The sequence below is a fragment of the Tamandua tetradactyla genome, chromosome 6, assembly GCF_023851605.1.
Source record: "Tamandua tetradactyla isolate mTamTet1 chromosome 6, mTamTet1.pri, whole genome shotgun sequence".
Lineage (NCBI taxonomy): Eukaryota > Metazoa > Chordata > Mammalia > Pilosa > Myrmecophagidae > Tamandua > Tamandua tetradactyla.
The window spans coordinates 167297151-167314810 of record NC_135332.1 but is presented as its reverse complement, the minus strand read 5'-3'; positions in this window follow the sequence as shown (position 1 = coordinate 167314810).

The following is a 17660-nucleotide window of genomic DNA, read 5'->3' as shown; positions in this document are numbered from 1 at the left end:
TGTGTGTATATTCACCCCATGTGTACACCCACCCCATGTGTACTCCCACCACGTGTGTACACTCACCACATGTGTACCCCCACCCTGTGTATATCCCCACCCCATGTGTATACTCACCATGTGTGTATCCCTACCCCGTGTGTACACCCACCCTGCGTGTACACTCACCACGTGTGTACACCCACCCCGCGTGTACACTCACCCCGGTGTGCCCCCACCCCGTGTGTACACCCACCCCGTGTGAATGCCCATCACATGTTACTGGCTTACGGTCTAGTTGGGGAGTGGACACGGAACAACCAAAGTGACAGCCGTGCGGTCACATGCCGTGATGACTCCTGCCGCTGGAGAGAACTCACCCCGAGTGGACCCTTCGGGGACCTAATTTTTACCAGAGGTCAGGGGAGGCCTTTCTGAGAAAGTGACGCTCAAGTTTAGACCCAAAAGATCAAACAGGCAAAGAGGGGAGGGAGGAGCCTTGTAGGTGGAAGTTGTGAAATTCCCAAGTCAGAAGTGAACTTGGAGGGTTTAAGGAACCCAAAGTCACCGACAATGGCTGAGGAGCAGCAAGCCAGAGGGACAGTGGAAGGAGACAATGGATAGAGAGGGACAAAATCCCGAGCCTCTGCAGGTCATGATGAGGACATTGGGGTGTCTTCCAGGTACAGGGGGAAGCCACTGGTGGCACTTCAAGCAGAGCGTGGCAAGCAAGAGAGCAGGCTCGGGCAGACCAGGCTTCTTCCATTTAACCCTCACAGTCAACATTTTGTGGTAGCTACTGCTATGATACCCCCCTACAGAAGAGGGCACAGGCAACTTGTCCAAGCCTGTACAACTAGTAAGTGGGGGAGTCAGACTTCTATTCCAGGAGGTCTGGGTGGAGAGCGCCTGTCCTTAACTGCTGTGCTTTGCCTTCTTTTTGTTCAAGACCTTGGGGAGATGCGCAGATGGAAGGTCATTTATTATGCAGTGATCCATGCATTATTTTCCTGAAGTCACATGTGGCTATCAACCCGTGCTTCTCATAAGCCTGCAAGGCTACTCCACAACGCTGACACGAGGCAGTCTCATCAGTGATGAGTTAGGGTTTCTACGGGGCTTTTGTGCAATCTGCAAGTAGCTCAACATATTGTGAGCACTCCTGGGAGCTCCAGACAGGAGCACTGCCTAGATGCCGCTGCAGAGGCACTGTCCGGGACTCCCCGGAGCACCACAGAATCACCCTCCTGCTCAGAACCCAGCAGAGAGGTGCAGACGTGACTATATGCACCAGAAATTAGGCATAGTGACTGCGACAACGACAGTGAAAACAACCATTTATTCAGTGCGAGGTGCCATCAATCCAACCCTCTCAGCGACCCTGTGCATTGAAGTGACTTGACAGGTATTACTATTCCTATTTGTCCAATAGGAAACAGAGGGTCAAAGAGTTAAAGTACTTGCCACAAGACCCCCCAGAGAGAGTACAGCTGAGTCAGAATTCACACCCAGGACTGCCGAACTCTAAACCGTCGTCCCTAACCAGGAAGTCCTGGTGCCTCCCCTAAAGAGTAATAAGAAATTTTCTAGGATCAGCTCAATTCAGTAGGTATTCATTGATCATACATTATGTATCAAGTACTTTATTAATCCTTGGAGATACAATAGACAGAAACGGTGCCTGCCTAATGGAACTTGGAGTTCAATAAGGAGAACTACAGAATTCATTCATTCAACAGCTATTTGCTATATGTCATAGTCAGTCACCAGGTGTTTGGGAATGCAAACAAATAAAAAGGCAGGAACACTGTCCTCATCATGTTATGACATTTCAAAACAATGTAATGGAGCACTTTAGGCAGGCAGTTGGCGAGCTGGAAGGAGAAAACAGGAGCCCCTGCTAGGTTCCATCATAGCTGGAATGCACTGACTGCTTTCCCAGCCCTCCCAGGAACCATTGAGCTATGGGTAGAAGGCTGGGGTTGCTAAGGGGGCAACTCCCACACGGCACCTCCTCAGAGTCGTGTCCCAGGAGGGGATTGGAGAGGGGCTGACTGGTTTACAGCACCATGTAGCTTATCCTCAGTTTTGCGAAATTCCTAAGATCTCCAATTTTCACAAGAGGTGTCATGAAGTTCTCCTCAAGTGATCCAAAGAAGATTAAGTTCATTCACTTTAAAGAGTAACTATACTGGCAAGCAACACCGTGAAGGGGAGAGGGTAGGGTATGAAAGGGAAAGCAATGATGTTGAACATCTGATCCAAAATAAAGGAGGCTTGATGTTGTTTGTATTTATTAAGTACCTTAGAACAAAAAGGAGGGAGGAGAGGCATGGCTAGAAATTATCAAACAAATCACCAGGTCTCCTTTCTCCAGCTTAGGGAGGGGGAGCACCTCCAGACTACGTGAGCATGGTCTTGGAGACTCTCCATAACTGGCCCATTGTTAGGGGACATCTTATCAGAACCTGAATTAGTGTGTAGGTGGCACATTGAATTGGCAAGGCTGGGGTACCTGTCCTCCAACTGCTCAGCCTCATTGGAGCCAGGCAGGTAAACAGGCCACTTCAGCTAATGTAAGGAGGACTCAAGGGGCATGCAGGTAGTATTCCCAACCTGGACTAGGAGATCGGGAAAAGTTTCTTGGAAGAACTGATGGCTGAGCCCAGCCCAAATTGCTGACCCAAAGAATCATGAACTAAATTAATGATTGCTGCTTTACACCACTAAGTTTTGGGATGGTTTGTGACCCAGCAGATGATGACTGATATAGGGGTCATATCAGAACGATGAACCACCTGAGTTTATGTTTTAGAAAAGATCTCTGCAGCCTCTGAAACCACGAGCCCATAAATACCTGTTGTTAAGCCAAACCACTGAATGGTATGTTTTAGCAGCCAAGGAACTAAGACAAAAACCTTATTTTGAAATAATTATAGATTCACCGGAAGTTGCAAAGTTAGTACAAAGTGGTCCTGTGTACCCTTGACCCAGTTCCCCCAATGGTTACTGTTTTCATTTTATGAAAAATCGTAGGTTTACAGAAAAAGCATACAGAAAATAGAGTTCCCATATTCCCCCCCCATTGTAAACAATTTGCATTAGTGTGGTACCTTTGTTACAACCGACGAAAGAATATCATTGTAATTGTACAGTTAACTGTAGTTCATAGTTTACATTGTTAGGGTTCACTGTTTGTATTGTATAATCCTGTGGATTTTTAAAAAATTGTTATTCTAGTAACATATATATATAACCTAAATTTTCCCCTTTTAACCCAATGGTTACATCTTACACAACTATAGCACAATGTAAAAACCAGGACATTGCCATCGGTACAGCGTGCCTGTAAAGTTGTACCCCATTTTATCACGCGTGTAGATTTGGGCAACCACCACTACAGTCAAGATACAAAACTACTCCATCAGTGGGACACACTCCCTCCTGCTGCCTCTTTATTAGTCACAGCTCCCTCTTTGCCCCAAACCTCTTACATTTACTTCTGAGAGTGAAAGGGAACCCCACCAGCTACTGTGCTGGGACAGCGATTGCAACTGGGATGTTTGGTCCTCTAAGTAAAGGTTTTCTCTGTGCAGTGTGTGCAGTGGAGGGAGGTGAAAGGATCTCTGGCTGCTGCCCTGAGCAAAATGACTTCATTCTCTCCCTTGGTGTGTGGGAGCTTTCTTCATCCTGCACCCCAGTGTCTGCCCCAACACTTAATCTCTTCTGTCCTCACTCGCACTAGGGTAGAGCAGCTTCTGCCCACGTGGGAGCAGGAGCAGAGGGCAGATTTAAGGACAATTCCTTGTTTGGCGAGTTCCCTGGAACCGCTGCGCTCTGCCCTCCACCCACACCATGCTATGAAATCGCAACCACCCAGGTTACTTCTGACTCTTCCTTGCCACCTCCTGCCCGTTAAAGACTGGAATTTTCCAGATTCCAGGCCCAGGCTCTCCTCCTACACTACACACCCTTGCTGGGTCATCTCGTCCCCTCCCATGGCTTCAATAACCACTTACGGTGATGACATCCTTGTTGGTTAATTTCTCAGATTATTATTCTCCACGCTGACCTGGCCTCTGGTGGCCGGATTTAGCATTTCCAGACTTCACAGTGGCATTTCTTCTCTCTCCTATACATTTTGGGATCTAGGTAAAAATTGTTTTTGTTTATCTTTTCCTCTTTTATTGGGTCTCCCCCACCACCCAAGTTCAGCCTGCATCTCATTTATATTTTTTGTATGAAGAAGGTCAGTGCACTAATAATTATTTGTAGAGAATATCTATTGGATCGTTTTAACTTCGTAGAATATATCCACTCTTGGATTTGCTTTTTGCATTTCTAACTGACACTGCCCACAAGCAGATGTACTGTTTTTTCTAGAGAAGCTCCCTATGACTCTCAAGGCGACTGCTTTCCACTTGCCTTTTCCCAGCCTGTGCTGCTTCTCAGTTTCCCTTTTTTTGCCTTATATTTTTATCAGTTGGTATTTTGAGGTGGTTTTCCAAGAGGGGTGCCCCAAAAGGGCTGGTGACACAATATGTACACCAATGTGGCCATGATATGACCCACATCTTTTGTCCTTTGATGCCCAGCTCAGGTGCCACGTTCTTTTGTGAAACCTATTTTGTTTTCACAATCAGAAGCTCCTTTCAGCTCTGCCAGAATCTCATTTCTGTGTAGCTATTCTTACCATGGGGCTGTAGAACAACTACATGCCCCTCTAGTAGACTCCTAGGGGATGGCGAGCGTGCTTTATTCACCTGGGAACCACCTCAAGCAGTGGAATGATGCCTTGCACGTGGTAGTGCTTAGGAAAAGTTTGTAAAATAAGAGCTGTGTGATCTTAGGCAAATCACTTTCCCTCTCTGGTTGTTGTTGATTTCCACACCTGTAAAATGAGGAGGAGTACAGGTTCAGATGAGATGATCCTTCTAATTCAAGGATCTTTGAAAGAAAATAGATCTCTCTCTTGCAAGCTCACCGCTTTTGGAACAGCCATCTGGAACCGGTCCTTGTTCCCTGTAGCTTCCCCCTGTGAGAGCTGTGAAGAAGCCTTCTGTGGTGCCCAAATTCCTCTTAGACTTCAATGCCATGTGCACACATTAGTTTGTCAAAGTAAAATTAAACACTCTCGACGACTGGCAAACAAATAAGCAAACAAACCAAAAAATGCTAGAAGGAAAACACACCCACACATTCCATTTCTTGAAAAGAAGAAGTTCCCTCTGTATAAGGGAAAGAATCATGATGGATAAGGACGAAGAGAACAAAACACACCAGTGAATACACACACACACACACACACACGCACACACACACATTATATAATATATACATTTTATATACATGGTCTGCTTTGCATCCTCAACTCTTTTCAATTTAGAGTTTTAATCATATCTTGTCCCTTGCTTGCTCCCTTTCACCATTCTCTCTGCTTGGTTATTATTTATAATTTAACATAATTGTACTGTTCCGGTGTAAGACATTTTCTATTGCAGCTTGTATGGGAGAACCTCAGCAAGATAAAGTTGTCTGAATCTTTTATTTTTTAAAAAGGACACACTGTCCCCCCACCAGCCCACGGTCTTTCTAAAATAAACCCCTCTTTGTAATTATTCCTGAATGGACATCTCGATCTGTTTTATACAAATGTGAAAATGTTGATACTAAATAAAGAAAGTGAAAACCACAAGTAATAAGGAAGAATTTAAAGTTCTTCCTTATGTTTGTATAGGACTTCATGGTTACAGAAAATATACTTTTCTATGTGTTATTTTATTTAATAATGAAAAGAACCTGTTGGAGGAAGTGGGGGCGGCATTATAATCCCCATTGAATGAGGAAACTGAGGCCCAGAGAGGTCAGGTGACTTGCCCAAAGTCATGCATTCAGAAAGTGAATGAGTTGACTTATAATCTGGGTCTTTTTGACTCTAAATCCAATGCTCTGTGTCGTAGGAGCTTAATATTTGATTATATCGACACCAATTTATGTATTCAACATGGAGGTTTATCCAAGCTTGCAGTTTTCTGGCATATGTAATAAGCTTCATTTTGCCCGATGAAAAGCTTTTATTATCTTCTCATGTGTCGGTATTAATTTCAGATGGTAATTTCTGAAAATCTAGCATCTGTTGACATGAAAATTAATTCCTACCGTGCCCCTAGCCAAGATGGTTGGCGAGGGGCCAAGTTTCATGTGTAGTGACAGCGGCGGTGCCCTGCTTTGTGCAAGATGGCATTGTGGTCAGGGCAAGGCGGGTACAGGCATGATGGCGGAAGGTGATGGAATGTGTCCTGTCAACAAGGCAATGGAACAGAAAGGAGAAAGGTCTCATTTTGTCCCTGGGAAGAAGAATTGGGAAAGGCTTTCTGGAGGAGGATTGCTTGGGCTCAGGTTTTTGATAGGTCATCTTTCCTGGGGAGGCAGGGGCATGGAGTGGGCATTCCAAGGAGAGGGGACAGCATGAGCCAGTGCATGGGGGAGAGAGCTGCATCCGGGAGAGGCAGCCTGGTGCAGCTGGGTGAAGGGGCCCCTCTTAGTTGGGAATGCAGGCGATGGGGGGCAGAAGTGAATGCCAACGCAGCCAGGAACAATTTCCAGGGTCCTCCAGTCTGAAAATCAACCCAGCTTTGATATTCTCCATCACAAAGGAGCTATTGTGCAGACTTGCAGGCTGGTGGTTCTCAACCCTAACTGCGTATTAGCATCACCCCACAAGGTTCTGATTCAGTTAGTTTTGGGTGGGCTCTGGGCATCTCAGAATTTCTTTTAAATGTCCCAGGTGATGTTAATGTATACCCAGGGTTGAGACCCTCAGCTCTACTCTAGGCTGCAGCGGGGCCATGGAAAGGAGCCCTGGTAACAAGCATCATTGCTCACCATAATCTCCTGTTCTCTCCCGCGGCCCCAGAGCGTGTGGTGCTTCGTGGCCCATTGAATAACGTTATTGTATTTGCAGGTTAATGAGTGAATGAATGACCTTAAGAAGGATGCTGAAGGTCCAGAGGTCTGTGCAGAGGTGAGAGTGAGCTGGGGGGCTCAGTGGGGCAGGGAGGCAGGTTGGAGGGGAAGCAAGAGAAGAAAACCACGGTCAGTCCTGAACTCAGGGACACTAACTAGCCCTGGCCATTGGCAAGTTATCTAAGCTCTCTGAGCCTCAGTTTCCTCAATGGGGATAAATATGGCAATCACCGTGTGGGCTATTGTGAGATCAGCCCATGTGTGTCAAGTGTGTCATGTATTTTCTTCAACCACATCCAGGTATAATTGGTGACATTAAGAAGTAGCTGATTTAAAGTAAGATTCTGAGTAAGGAACGATGCTCAGATGATGTGATTTCCTAACTTTTACTTATGCCCTGCCCCTTTCCCAATAATAATAATATAATAATTTATATACCATACTATATAATAATGTAATATAAGCATTAAAATATGTAACATCATGTGAAATATAAATATAAATAATATTTTTAAAGCTTGCTAAAGAAGGCAAGTTACTTTCACTGCCTCATCTATCCATGGCACTCTGAGACAGGGGCACAGCCCAGTGGGCAGGTGCTGGGCTCTCCCACTGACCTGTCTTGGTTCAAAATTCAGCCCCACCATTTACTGAATGGGGTAGGTTATTATTAAACCTCTCTGTGCCTCTGTTACCTTATATGCAAAATTGACATAATAATAGTATCGTTGTCATGAGTACAACACATTGAGCATTCAGAGAAGTGTCCCGTAAATGCTCAGTAATTGTTAGCTACAATATTGACTCAGCAGTTTAAAACAACACAAATTTATTATTTTTCAATTCTGTGGGTCAGAATTCTGACATGGCTCTCGCTGGACGAAAAATCAACATGTCATCAGGCCTGCGTTCCTTTCTGGGGTGGGGGGTGGAGGCTCTAGAAAGAATCTGTTTCTTTGCCTTTTCCAGCTTCTGGAGACTGTGTGCATTCCTTGGCTCCTGGCCCTTTTCCTCCATCTTCAAAGCCAGCACACTTGCATCTCTCTGACGGTTCTCCTGTAATCACTGTGGACAGCTGTGACAGGTTCTCCACTTTTAGGGAACCTTGTGAGTAGGTCAGGCCTACCCAGCTGACCCCTCCTTCTGCACAGCACTGACTTAATCCCATCTGCTAAGCCCCTTTTGCCACGAAGGTCACACATTCAAAGCCCCAAGGATTAGAATGTGGATAACTTTGGAGGACTCTATTCCACCCACTACAGGAGCCACCTGTAATAAAAGATGCAATCTTATCCTCAGATGCTGCAGTGATGTCATTCATGTCATCATCATTACTATTGTCATTAATTATACTGCTCATGCACGCTTTAGGAGCGCTCGTTCAGTGCCAGGTGCTGGGTATGAGGGTATGACACCGCAGACTCGGTCTCTAGCCTCATGGAGGTTACAGTTCCAGTGGACAAGCGGACATTGGACAAATGGACACAAACATATTTGTAATTACAGATTGCGATAAGCAGAGTGAAGGAGGCAAGTGCTATCTGTGAGAGAGAATAATAGGGGGACTGAATTTAGACTGGGAGGTCAGAGGTCAGATTACAATTTTTTTCAACTGCAGCTCATGACCCAACAGATCATGCGATCAATTTAGAGCATAGTCGATACAGTAAAAGTAAGTTGTATTTATTCAAACACATAATTTTCCCACTGTACCGTACTCTACACACACAGAGTAAGTCTCCAATTTATAACACGAAGAGCCAAAGGCTTAATGGCTTTGATATCTAAATAGCTTATATAACTCAATAAGAAACTCACTATGACCTCAATAATCTGTTCCTTACCACTCTTCCTGGAGTACACCAGGTAGAGCAGCCTGTTTTGCTTTGCTCATGCTGTTCCCTCTGCCTGGAATCTCCTTCTCTTGCATCTCTCCTACACTCCTTAGGGAGCAGCTCAAATGTCGCCTTTGCCGTGAGCCTTCCAGATATCTTCCCCCAATCCCTTCCATCGCAATTGAATGTATTTTTCCCTCACCTTGTCCTTTATACCTTTTAGTGTCGTAGCATTTATCACATCATGTTGTTTATTTGCTTACATTCGTCTCCTCCTCCAGGCTTCAAGCTCCCAAGGGTGTGGTTTCCTTGTGTGTTCAGTAGCCGGCGCAAAGCCTGGCTCACAGTAGGTGCTCAGTTAAGGCTCAGAGAGAGAGCAAATCCTTCTACTCATGCCTGCTACCCCCAGGCTCTTGACCAAGCCATATGTGCAAGTTTGAGTCTATTGTGTACCCCAGAAAAGCCAGGCCCTTTAATTCTCGTTCAACATTGCTGGGTGGATCCATCTGATTGTTTGCTTGGAGATGTGAGCAAACTTCTGGGTGGTCACTTGATTAGACGGTTTCCACGGAGCTGTGTCTTCACCCAGTCAAGGTGGGGTTGCTTACTGGTGCCCTCTAAGAGGGAAACATTTTGGAAAAAGCTTTAGAGCCCCCAGAACTGATAGAGTCCACACAGCCAGAGACCTTTGGAGATGAAGAAGGAAAACGCCCTGGGAGGAGCTTCGTGAAAGAAGAAGTTGGGAGAGGAAGCTAGCAGATGTTGCCATGTGCCCTCCCAGCTGAGACAGAAACCCCAAACTTCATCAGCCTTTCTTGAGTAAAGCTAATCTCTTGTTTTTGCCTTAATTTGGACATTTTCGTGATCTTAGAACTGTAAACTTGCAATTTAATAAATTCCCCTTTTTAAAAGCCATTCTGTCTCTGCTGTACCACATTCCAGCAGCTTACAAATTAGAAAATCATACATAAATACTAGTTTACTTAATGGTTGCAGTGCCTTTCCTTCAATGAAGACTTTAATAAAAATGAAATAAAAGAGTGGAGCCCCAGACCAGGACGCATGGTGGGGCTTCCTTCTCCCTGTTCCCTCTGATCTAGAATGGCTGGGTCTGCAGCGCCGCCTCCGAAGCCCACTTACCCAAATCGGCTACCCGGGCAGGGGTGGCCAGCTTGCTTTGCCGACACAGGGCTGGGCCGAGGACCAGGCACCCTCGGGCAGAGGAGCTGGGCAGAGGGCAGCTGTGCCTCGGTGCAGGAAGAGAAGGGGCAGTAAACCTGCCTGCTAGTGAAACATGGTCCAGGGGTTACCCCGGCCCTGAGCAGTCCATCAGCTCCTCTCCCTCTCTTGGAGCGAAGCTAGTAAGGAGGGAGCGGGCAGAGCATGGGAAGTGAGGAAAGGGATTAAAATTCCACTCATCCTATTGTGTGAGAGTTAAAAACGGGGAAGAACAGAAGAACCACCTCCTCTTCTGAAGAGCAGAAAATATTTTCTGAGTAAATGTAAATGTTCTCCATATCCATACCCTGTATTCTACCTCCAAAGTTAGCTGGCAAACATGAAATGAGATCTTGAAAAGGCCCTAATGATTAGAGATTGGAAAGTGCAGTATAAATACTGAAATTTTTAAAATTAAAATCTGGTAACTTCATAGAATCAGCTCATTTTAATCAGTCCTCAAGCGACATAAATCAGCAGGTAGCCCCATTCCAGTGATTAAAATGTGGAGATTGAGAAATTTACTGAAGCAAGCATTTCGTTCCTTTTCTGGTTTGGACTGTATTCTCTTGTTGAAAAAGTGTATGTGTGTTTTTTGTTTGTTTTGTTTTTTTAACGTGGGCAGGCACCGGGAATCGAACCCGGGTCCTCTGGCATGGCAGGCAAGCATTCTTGCCTGCTGAGCCACCATGGCCCACGAATGTTTTTTTTTTTTTCAGATGTGCACATGCCCCAGATGGGCTACTTAGGGACCAGAGTCTAGCAGGTGCCCCAGAGGTGCCCGATCTCTGGACCTTTCATATGAAATAGAGAAAATGAAAAGCCATCTGGACAGGAGGCAAGCTGAGTGAGGATCCACCATCCTGCAGCCCCTGTGTCGGCACCTGGGTGCTGCTTGAATAGCCCTTCAATGCACGGTTACTGTAGGACATTTTGAAAATATTGATAACCAAAAAAGAAAAAGAAAATTAAAATGCAACTCAACCACTTAGTAATTATCACTTCTAGTCATTATCTTTCCTGTTCTCTCTATCTCTGTCTTTCTGTCTCTCTCTCTTTATTCTCACTGTATTGCATTAAAACACTTATTAGGGGATATCACACATATTGGTTTATGTATGTATGTACTTGCTTTAAAAATGATTCACAATATATTACGGTCAATTTTCCATGACAGTAAATATTCTGGTGCAAAATAATTTTTGTGGGCTAACACAGAGTTCATTGTGGGGATGAATCAGGTTTAATGATCCACTCTCCTGTTATTGGACATGCAGAGTATATCTAAGTTTTCATTATTACAAACAATTTTGGAAATGAACAATTTTTTTAATATTTTGCATGGGCAGGCACCGGGGATCAAACCTGGGTCTCCAGCATGGCAGGCGAGAACTCTGTCTACTGAGCCACATGGCCAGCCTGGAAATGAACAATTTCTTAGCCATATCTTTGTTACATCTGTGATTATTCATCTAGGAGAGATTTGTTGGAGCGGAATTGCTAGGCCAAAGAGTTTGCAAACTTTCAAAGTGTTTTGCAGATACTGCTGTCAGGTTGCAGTGATTTCTTTCAGGGGTGTTCCCATTTCTCTGCATTTAGACCACAACTTAGCAGTATTGGATCTTGGTCTAACTGATGGGTGAAAACTGACATTTCATTGCTTTAATATGCATTTTAGGTTATGAATGAAGTTGAATTTTTGCTCTGTCGATTACAGCCTGTTTTACACATCCATGAATAGTTTTTTTTTCTATTTTCCATAGTACAGTAAAGTCAATTGCTTTTTAAAATTCAAGGATTTGCAATGGGGTTTGTTCATATGAAATTTAACCCCGCAAAGGATAGGCTAAGCCTATTTAAAATTAGGCCTAAGAGTCACCCCCAGAGAACCTCTTTTGTTGTTCAGATGTGGCCTCTCTCCCTCAGCCAACACGACAAGCAAACTCTCCCCCTCTCTATGTGGGACATGACTCCCTACGTGGGACATGACTCACACATGAAGGGGTGTGGACCTTCCTGGCAATGTGGGACAGAAATCCTACAATGAGCTGGGACTTAGCATTAAGAGATTGAGAAAACCTTCTTGACCAAAATGGGGAAGAGTGAAATGAGACAAAATAAAGTGTCAATGGCTGTGAGATTCCAAACAGAGTCAAGAGGTTATCCTGGAGGTTATGCTTACACATTATACAGATATCACCTTTTTAGTTAAGGTGTAGTGGAGAGGCTGGAGGGAACTGCCCGAAAATGTAGAGCTGTGTTCCAGTAGCCATGTTTCTTGAAGATGATTGTATAATGATACACCTTTTGCAATGTGACTGTGTGACTGTGAAAACCTTGTGTCTGATGCTTCTTTTATCTACCTTATGGACAGATGAGTAAAACATATGGATTAAAAATAAATAAATAATAGGGGGAACAAATGTTAAAATAAATTTAGTAGTAGATTGAAATCTAGTGATCAATGAAAGGGAGGGTAAGGGGTATGACATGTGTGAATTTTTTTCTGTTTTCTTTTTATTTCTTTCTCTTAATTGATGCAAATTTTCTAAGAAATGATCATAATGATGAATATACAATTATGTGATGATATTGTGAATTATTGATTATATATCAAGAACGGAATGCTCATATGGTAAGAATGTTTGTATGCTGTCATGTTTAATAATTAATTAATTAATTAATTAATTAAAAAAAATTCAAGGCTTTGGAGGGCTTGACTCTCTCCCTCCTTGCCTTCCATACCTCCCTTCTTTCCTTGCATGCTCACTGAGCTCTGGGGACACAGTGGTAACTCAGACAGCGCAGTGCCTGCTGTCGGCAGCTTACATTCTATTCTAGAAGGCATCAAGTAGTCCAAGACTCAGTCCATGGGAGGAGAAGAAAAAGTAGCATTTCCTGGGCTCCATCTCTCCATTCATGTACAGACAGTTCCCTAGATGCTGAGAGGAGACAGGAAATGTGCTGTCCACATGATTACCTTTAGGACAGTCTCTCCTCTCCTTGTGCTGACACTGTCTCGCCCTCAAGGCCTCCTCTCAACTCTTAAGGTCACAATAAGGAGAAAATGGGGGAATGTCAGCCAGTTTGGTTAAGTTATGATGCGGTAACAAATAGCACATGTATCTTAGATTCTCACAACAACACAGGACTGCTTCTTGCTCATATTTACGCTCATTGTATTTCAGCTGTGACCGTGCTCCATGTCTCTTTCATTCTTGGATAAAGGAAGGGGAAAAGGAAAAAATGGCAGTCCCACATAAAAGCTCTTAAAACATTTGTTTGAAAGTAAAAATATATATATCACTTCTACTCACAATGCATTGGCCAAAGTAGGTCACCTGGCCAAGCCTGACTTCAATAAGGATAGACGTATGTAATCCACTCTCAGAGAAGAACCCAGTAAGGGCTCTCTTTCAGTGAGAGAAACAAAGAATATTTTTACAGTAATATAATCCATCATAAGGTTAGATAAGTTTTTACTCTTTCTTTCTTTCTCTACAAAGCTGGAAGAGTTTGAGAGCCTCATTTGTCATAGAAGCCACACGAGTGTTTCATTATTGCAGAAATAGCTTTCGAATGCCATAGGGGGATCTCTCCAGTAGTTTTTGAGATTTGATTGCAATCATTGCAGTTTATGACATTTCAGTACAATTATATTCCACATAGAATTTATTGTGCCTTACTGTGTGCCAGGCACTGTGTTAGAGCAGATTACACAGAGATGAATATGAAACAGTCCCTCCTGCTCTTACCTGCGGGTGGTAGAAACAGATATTAGTACCAAAAATAACTGTTGTAAAGGTGAAGGAAGGCGTAGGTATATGTCCGAGGTGCAGCCGTGTAGCAGGTGCTATAGATACCCTGTCCCAGCTCCCCGTGGCCTACCTGAGTTTATCAGGTGGACCGTTCCCAGCACACTGATGCTTCCCACTTCAAATGCCTGCATTTCTCTTCTCTTCTGCAAGAGAGCCTTCTTGGGCACTGCAGAGGCAGGCTCTGCAGCAACAGGTGCCACCGGCAAGGGAAGGGGAGATGCTGCTTCAACCCCTGGTGGGTGGGAGGCGGGGGATAAATATCCCAGCCTTCCTGTTCTCTAATGGGTGGTTCTGCGCTCCTCCGGAAGTGTCAGGCGCTCTCATAGAGGCGCTTTCTTAGGGGCTTCCCAGCAGGATTGAGCCTCAGTTGCCCTCTCATCAATGCACCCTTACTGGCTTTCCTCTCCGTCCGATCTCACTTCTCATATACGTCCTCATTTGTCTTCCTGGAGTCACTTCCCAGATAAACCACCTGAGCCAAGTCATTATTCCAGAATCTGCTTGGGGGCAACCAACACCAAGGAAGGGGAACCCAAACTAAGACACATGAGGACACCCTGGAGGAAGGACCCGTTCTGCCCGGGTGAGCGGTGGCAGTAGTAGAAGTAGAAGCGGTCACTGCTAAAGTAAGAATAATAATAATATTTAACCGATTTATGTGCTTACCATGGGCCAGGCACTATGATAAGCTCTTCGTGTGCATTATTTCCATCTGTCTTCAAAAGAACTCCGTTATTGTCTCCATCTGCTGGATGAGAAAACCAAGGCTTGAAATGGTAAAAGAAATTGTCCAAGACATGCAATAGCAAGTGGCAAAGCTGGGATTTCAAGTCTGATTCCAGAACTTGTGCCCTTAGAGAAAACAGTCGAGGCGATCCTTCCAGGAGGTGGGTGGGGGTGGGGGTGGGTCTGCCTGGTGGGCAGGAGGAGAGGGACATTCCAGACAGATGGAAAAACAGGAGTAAAGACCTGTGGGGGCCAGAGCGAGCCTTGCAGAGAGGCTTGAAGGAGAGATGGGAGAGGTGGGGAAGGGTCTAGATAAAAAGGAGACCAAGTTGAAGCGTTTGGGTGGGGCCAGGCTGTGACGGACTCCATCCATCCTGCTAAGGACATTGGGCTTCATTCTGGAGGTAATGGATGGGACACTTTAAGGTACAGAAATGACATGCTCAGACACGTGAGGCAGAGTGGAGGAGGGATAGTAGCATAAGAGGTGGCAGGAAAAGCCATGAGGAAGCGATTGCGATTTGATTTGCTGTGCTCCTGCCATTTCCCCAACCACCTCGGTAGAGATGGGTCTGGGCAGCTGGCAGGTGAGCTGAACACCAGCCCCTGCCGCCCCCGGGAGCATCCTTTCAGCAACTGGCTGCTCTTCCTATACATGAGCCGGGTTTGCCCAGCAGCCCACAGACTATCCTGATCTCTATATAAGCCACATCTGCCAGCAATGGCCCCTCCTCCAGTGCTCCAGGTGCAGACTTTTCTAGAACTCAGACAAGCAACGTGCTGGTCCGCAGCCTCCGCTGGGGACTGGGCCGGGGTACTGAGGGATGCAGGTGCCACTGCTGGGAGGCGCCGTATGAATGTTCGGGCTGGACGGGACTGAGACGGAGTAGATCTAGAAGCGATGGGGAGACCGAGACCGGGGGCCGAGAAGCCTGGGTCTCCTGACTCCTTGTCGGTTACATGGTCCCCCCTTAGGCTCTTGGCTTTAGCTGTGTTCTTTGCCTGAAAAATCTGCCCCAGGGAGCCACTTGGTACAATCCCCACTTGCTTCAAGTCTTTACACAACTTGTCACCTTCCAGATGAGACCGTCATGACCCCACTATGCAATGCTGCACAAGCCTCCTGTCTCCCCAAGGTTGAAATTCATTTTAATAATTTATTTGACTTATTTCAGTATAACCAAATATTATCACTTCAGTATATAGTATATATAAAGATTATTGAGATATTTTACATTCTTTTTTCTTCTCACTAAGTGCTCGAATTTCACTGTCTATTTTATGCTTACGGCTCATCTGAATTTGGGCGAGCCACAATTTAAGTGCTCGCTGGCCGCATGTGGCTAATGGCTGGCATCCTGGACACAGCAGCTGTGGCGAGGAAGATGGAGTCCTTTCCCTCAAGGAGCTGGCAGGCGTGTGTGTTGAGAGCAGATGTATGAGCCAATAAGTGCAACACGGCGGTAGATGCTGTGCTGTGATACGTTATCATCCATATGAGTTTCCTGGGGCTTCCACACCAAGTTCATTCCAACTGGGGGGCTTAAAATGACAGGCGTGTATTCTGTCCCAGTCTAGAGTCAAGAAGTCTTACATCAAGATGTTGGAAGAGCTGTGATCCCTCTGAGGGTCCAGGGAAGAGTGTCCCCCAGCTTCTCCTAGCTTCTGGGGGTTGCTGGCACTCTCTGGCGCTCCTTGGCTCATAGGCGGTCACTCCAGTCTTAGCCTCTGCCTTCACATGGCGGCTCCCTGTGTCTGCTTCTCGGTGTCCACATCTCCTCGTCTTATGTGGACGCCGGCCTTATTGGATTTAGGAGCCACTCTCATCCGGTAGGACCTCGTCTTAGCTAATTACATTTCCAAATAAGATCACATTCACAGGTACCTGGGGTTAGGTCTTGAACGTATCTTTTTTGGGGGACACAATTCTGCCAGAGGAGAGAGAGATTGGAAAGCCATGAAAAATCAGACCACATACATATATGATTAGAAAACAAGTGAGTAACACATTTAGCTTTCCCACTAATCATAGAAACAAAGTAATGTCAAAGATTTGTTTTATGGAATTAAATAATTAAAAATGAAAACTAACATAATGATCTAGAACTGTGTGGAGTCCAGAAAAGATCATGTTCTTAAAGCTAATCCGTTTCCCTGGGTGTGGCCCCATTGTAAGGAGGATCTTAAATTGAGATGTGGCCCACCTCATCCATGGTGGGGTCTTAACCCTCTTACTGAAATCCTTTATTAAAGGATAAAAGATAAGAGAAGACACAAATGAAGCCCCAGAGAAGCTGAGAGAGAGAAGCCAGAAAAGCTGACAGGGAAGCAGCTGGGAGCTGAAAGCAATGAAACCCGGGAGAGAAGGGCCAGCAGAGGCTGGTCCTGTGCCTTCCCATGCGGCGGAGAAGCTGAGGGTCACCAGGAGCTGCCTTCAAAGAAAGCACCGCCTGCTGATGCTTTGATTTGGACATTTTCACCGCCTAAGAACTGTAAACTTGTAAGATAAGAAACACCCATTATGGATCAGACTTTGACTAGAGATGTGAATGAAGATGATCTGGATAGGACTAAGGCAGATCAGGATGCAGGGTAAAGGATGTCATCATCCATATTTTAAAACTTCAACATCTGTGTGAGACCAAAGGGAGAGATGTTTATTTGGTGCAGAATTTATATTTTGGGTAGTGCGTTTCCTAATTTGTGTGATCAGTGTCGTTGAACACCATAAATACATGGAATCTCGAATAAGGTGTGAGAACTTGTTGGTTTGTCTGGGCTAATGTGATGCCCTGATATATCCCAGAGTGAATAAAGAAGTATTACAAAGTCTGGGGGACTGAGGAGAAAGGAGGAAATATTGAACTTCCCCATTTGGAGAATTCCTGATATTTTTGCAAACAGTGGAGACAACCAATTCAATAGGCCAAGCCCCCAATCTTGGAGATTGCCCTTATGAAACTTATTCCTCCAGAGGAGAAGCTAAGCCTACTTATAATTATGCCTAAGAGTCACCCCAGAGAACCTCTTTTGTTGCTCAGTTGTGGCCTCTCTCTCTAAGACAACTTGGCAGGTGAACTCACTGCCCTCTCCCATACATGGAACATGACTCCCAGGG